Genomic DNA, 5,770 nt, shown 5'->3' on the forward strand with positions numbered 1-5,770 from the left:
AGTGCCTGGCTTATTGTGACGAGCCAGTTGCTCGGCCACCATTGACCAGACGTTTCCAATTGGTGAGATATCTGGAGAATGTCCTGGCCAGGGCAGCAGTCGAACATTTTCTGTATCCAGAAAGGCCCGTACAGGACCTGAAACATTCGCTCGTCTATTATCCTGCTGAAATGTAGGGCTTCGGAGGGATCGAATGAAGGGTACAACCACGGGTCGTAACACATCTGAAATGTAACGTCCACTATATATACGAAGACAGTAACTTGTTCTCGAAAGAACAGTTACTGTTGATGACCGTGCAGCTTTTCTCTAGAATAAATGATGACTAACTGACAACCTCAGCTGCCGGCAGGTGTTGATGATATACCTCGATGTGGACACCCCAAAATGTGTGCCCCGACCGGGACTCGAACCCGGGATCTCCTGCTTATATGGCAGACGCTCTATCCATCTGAGCCACCGAGGACACAGATGAATAGCGCGACTGCAGGGACATATCCCTTCCCGTGAGACTCACATTCCCAACTGTCCACAATTGTACATACATATTGTACCTTATAGATATTTGCCCACCCACTCGTTACTCGCGCACGCTTTGGCGATTCCCGGAAGAGTTTGGGCAACCTGTGCGCATTCGCACAGACGAAGGTCAATGGCTGGGTAGCCTTTAACTATATGTACGAAGACAGTAACTTGTTCTCGTAAGAACAGTTACTGTTGACGACCGTGCAGCTTTTCTCTGGAATAAATGATGACTAACTGACAACCTCAGCTGCCGACAGGTGTTGATGGGTGGGCAAATGTCTATAAGGTACAATACATATGTAGAATTGTGGACAGTTGGGAATGTGAGTCTCACGGGAAGCGTCCAAGGGATATGTCCCTGCAGTCGCACTTTTCATCTGTGTCCTCGGTGGCTCAGATGGATAGAGCGTCTGCCGTGTAAGCAGGAGATCTCGGGTTCGAGTCCTGGTCGGGGCACACATTTTCGGGTGTCCACATCGAGGTATATCATCAACACCTGTCGGCAGCTGAGGTTGTCAGTTAGTCATCATTTGTAACGTCCACTGTTCAAAGTGCCGCCAATGCGAACAAGATGTGACCGAGACGTGTAACCAATGGCACCCCATACCATCAAGCAGGGTGACACGCCAGTATGGCGATGACGAATACACGCTTCCAATGTGCGTTCACCGCGATGTCGCCAAACACGGATGCGACCATCATGATGGTGTAAACAGAACCTGGATTCATCCGAAAAAATGACGTTTTGCCATTCGTGCACCCAGGTTCGTCGTTGAGTTCACCATCGCAGGCGCACCTGTCTGTGATGCAGCGTCAAGGGTAACTGCAGCCATGGTCTCCGAGCTGATAGTCCATGTTGCTGCAAACGTCGTCGAATTGTTCGTGCAGATGGTTGTTGTCTTGCAAACGTCCCTATTTGTTGACTCAGGGATCGAGACGTGGCTGCACCATCCGTTACAGCCATGCGGATAAGATGCCTGTCGTCTCGACTGCTAGTGATACGAGGCTGTTGGGATCCAGCACGGCGTTCCGTATTACCCTCCTGAACCCACCGATTCCATATTCTGCTAACAGTCATTGGATCTCGACCAACGCGAGCAGCAATGTCGCGATACGATAAACCGCAACCGCGTTAGGCTACAGTCCGACCTTTATCAACGTCGGAAACGTGATGGTACGCATTTCTCCACCTTAGACGAGGTATCACAACAACGTTTCACCAGGCAACGTCGGTCAACTGTTGTTTGTGTATGAGAAATCGGTTGGAAACTTTCCTCATGTCAGCACGTTGTAGGTGTCGCCACCGGCGCCAACCTAGTGTGAATGCTCTGAAAAGCTGATCAGTTCCATATCACAGCATCTTCTTCCTGTCGGTTAAATTTCACGTCTGTAGCACGTCATCTTCGTGGTGTAGCAATTTTAATGGTCAGTAGTGTATTTGACTAGCCACAAGCACTCTATCAGCTGCAAAATGTGCAACCTCATCCGTATTTCACAACTAGTTACAGGCGCTCTTTCACCTGAAACTTGTAATGCCTTATTTGAGCTCTCATTACGCACCTAGCACTTTTTTACCCTAGGTTCTGCCAAAGCGACAACCATGATCTGTTGTCCATAATTGCTTAAACTGGTTCTGCTAATTATCTCAGATAGATTCTTTGCTGTCAGCCCTTGAGATTGACTGGGAGAGGTATAGCGATGACGTCATGCTAATGATCTATCTCGCATGCGTGCACTATCTCAGTGACATACTACCCCGTTTCGGGACGACATTGGATGCGGTGATGAAAAGGCAAAAAGTATTACCATGAGACAGCATTCCAATCATACAGTAGCTGTTGCGCTACATCACTGCGTACATCTTATCCTAACCAGGGAACAGACAAAAGTGCAAGGAGTGTGGCGTGGAAGCCGAGACGTAGTGTAAAGCTCCACACATTAGTCAGGTACTTTGTGGGCGACAGCCCACATACCTAACAGGCTAGAACCCTGGATGACTCTTAAATTTGTATCTTACAGGATAGCGCCTACGCTGAGCTACTATTTACACTTGCCTATAACTATCTAATATAAACTCTCCTTCATTAACAGTATATTGCCTGTGTTGCCCTACTTCCAACCATAAAAGGAAAAAGGGAACGGGTATTTAAACAGGAACATGAGACACGTGGCACCCAATAGCATCTAAGATTCACACAACCTACCACTTCCTACAGCATTAATGATGTTGGTGGTTCCTCCATCAGGCCAGCTTCTGTCATAAAATGTAGTGATGGGATATGATACAGCTATCGTGGAGGCGAGGGAACCCACCAGGGTAGCCGAGAGCGCTAACGCGCTGCTTCCTGGACTCGGGTAGGCGCGCCGGCCCCGGATCGAATCCGGTCGGCGGATTAACGGCGAGGGCCGGTGTGCCGGCCAGCCTGGATGTGGTTTTTAGGCGGTTTTCCACATCCTGCTAGGTGCATACTGGGCTGGTCCCCACGTTCCGCCTCAGTTACACGCGTCGCAGACATTTGAAACACGTTCGCACTATTTCATGATTTACACTAGATGCAGACAGATGGGGTACACTGATTCCATCCCTGGGGGTATGGGGTGGTGGCAGGAAGGGCATCTGGCCACCCCTAAAAACTAACCTGGCCAAATCCGTTCTAACCACGCCGATCCTGCGATCGCTGCGAGACTATGGCGTAAGCGAAAGAAAGAAAGAAAGATCGTGGAGGCGAGGGAGTAAATTGTTTCAGTCGTCAGGACGACTAGACCACTCTCCTTCCTGGCATTGTGCGTTTGGTGGTCTCTGATGGGGTTTATACGAACCTGTTGAAGTGAAGGTGCCGACAGTGAGACAGATGGAGTTCAGGAAAACATTTCATTAGTCATCTAGCTAGTCAGCTGCACGTCAGCATCCGGTGGATGCAGCCTGGCATCGGTCCCGGTGTAGAGGCGCCGGTAGTCCCTGAAGGTCACGTACTCTACTGGCAGTCAGCGTGCTGACGAGCCGCTTAGACCGGCGGCAGCGGCGGCCAGCTCCAGCAAGTGCAGCGTTCTTGCAGGTTGGTGCAACTGTATTTAACAAAGTTGACGGAGGTTAGGGGGAGGCTACACTGGATTCCAGGAGCAGGTCGGCGGTGTCGGACGCCGATCCTGAGGAAAGTGGCCGGCGGCCGCAGCGAGGATGCTGTGAGACCCGACAGGTCTCTCGCTGAACTCTCTCTTCGCTGGCCCCCTCGGTGCAGCTGGGCCACCAGGCCTGCCTATTTGTTGTGTTCTCGGGCCAAGTTGATCTATAGGCCAGCAGCAGCGGCACCCATCATCGACTGACACAATGCTGCGTCGATGAACCATTACCGGAGTTTTTTCACACGTTGACGTGCCATGTAGGGTGGTCTGCATGTCAGCTGGTCGGGACAGTAAGTGGATCACTGTTTCTCGAAATTCCTCTGCATTGCAGTATTCCATCCGCACTCAATGAATAGGTTTCTTTCTTCCGTTGCAGGACAACCCTATGATCCGTGTAAACACATATGCCATAGAAATGTATCGACACAAATATCCCCTGGCAACAGTTGGACGAGCAATGTTATCGAAAATTTGTGTGTAATTCGTGCCTGGCAGCACTGCCAGGCCGCGTGCCAGCACTGTCTAGTGGTTAGCGTCGCTGCCTCCAGCTCCTGGGGTCCCAGGTTCAGTTCCCAGCCAGATCTGAAATGTTCTTCACTCTAGTACAGGGGGTTTACATTGTTTTTATCATTTAATCCCATCTTCATCGACTTACATGTCGCTTAAGTGGCGTCAAATTGCCCCTGGCGGCTGATCAGCACCAGACGGGGGCCCCTGGCCAGTAATGTCATACGTTCACTTCGTTGCCGGGAGATATTGTCAGCAATATGCAAGTTCTATGGGCTGTGTAAACGTACAAGCAGTCTCTTGGGAAAACGAGTGAAACTGTTGCCGTTCTGATACTGTGCGGATACAAGCAAAACGAGTTTACCCTACTGGCCATTAAAATTGCCACACCAAGAAGAAATGCAGATGATAAACGGGTATTCATTGGACAAATATATTATACTAGAACTGACATGTGATTACATTTTCACGCAATTTGTGTGCATAGATCCTGAGAAATCAGTACCCAGAACAACCATCTCTGGCCGTAATAACGGCCTTCATACGCCTGGGCATTGAGTCAAACGGAGCTTCGATGGCGTGAACAGGTACAGCTGCCCATGCAGCTTCAACACGATACCACAGTTCATCAAGGGTGGTGCCCGGCGTTTTGCGACGAGCCAGTTGCTCGGCCACCATTGACCAGACGTTTTCAATTGGTGAGATATCTGGAGAATGTGCTGGCCAGGGCAGCAGTCGAACATTTTCTGTATCCAGAAAGGCCCGTACAGGACCTGAAACATTAGGTCGTGAATTATCCTGCTGAAATGTAGGGCTTCGCAGGAACAGAATGAAGGGTAGAGCCACGGGTCGTAACACATCTGAAATGTAACGTCCACTGTTCAAAGTGCCGTCAATACGAACAAGAGGTGACCGAGGCGTGTAAACAATGGCACCCCATACCATCAAGCCGGGTGATACGCCAGTATGGCGATGACGAATGCACGCTTCAAATGTGCGCTCACCGCGCTGTCGCCAAACATGAATGTGACCATCATGATGCTGTAAACAGAACCGAAAAAATGACGTTTTGCCATTCGTGCACCCAGGTTCGTCGTTGAGTACACCATCGTAGGCGCTCTTGTCTGTGATGCAGCGTCAAGGATAACCGCAGCCATGGTCTCCGAGCTGATAGTCCATGCTGCTGCAAACGTCGTCGAACTGTTCGTGCAGATGGTTGTTGTCTTGCAAATGTCCCCATCTGTTGAGTCAGGGATCGAGACGTGACTGCACGATCCGTTACAGCCATGCGGTTAACATGGCTGTCATCTCGACTGCTAGTGTTACGAGGCCGTTGGGATCCAGCACGGCGTTCCGTATTACCCTCCTGAACCCACCGGTTCCATATTATGCTCACCGTCGTTGGATCTCGACCAACGCGAGCAGCAATGTCTCGATACGATAAACCGCAATCGCGATAGGCTACAATCCGACCTTCATCAAAGTCGGCAACGTGATGGTACGCATTTCTCCTCCTTACACGAGGCATCATAACAACGTTTCACCAGGCAACGCCGGTCAACTGCTGTTTGTGTATGAGAAATCGGTTGGAAACTTTCCTCATGTCAGCACGTTG

General features: G+C 50.2%; 1 non-coding gene across 1 annotated transcript; it reads right to left on the bottom strand.

Moving 5' to 3' along the window:
- Positions 1-392: 392 nt before the first annotated feature.
- Trnai-uau (transfer RNA isoleucine (anticodon UAU)) lies at positions 393-466 on the bottom strand. Its single transcript has one exon. It is a non-coding gene; the product is annotated as a tRNA-Ile (tRNA).
- Positions 467-5,770: the final 5,304 nt, after the last annotated feature.

This window comes from Schistocerca serialis, chromosome 1 (genome assembly GCF_023864345.2).
Source record: "Schistocerca serialis cubense isolate TAMUIC-IGC-003099 chromosome 1, iqSchSeri2.2, whole genome shotgun sequence".
NCBI classification, from domain to species: Eukaryota; Metazoa; Arthropoda; class Insecta; order Orthoptera; family Acrididae; genus Schistocerca; species Schistocerca serialis.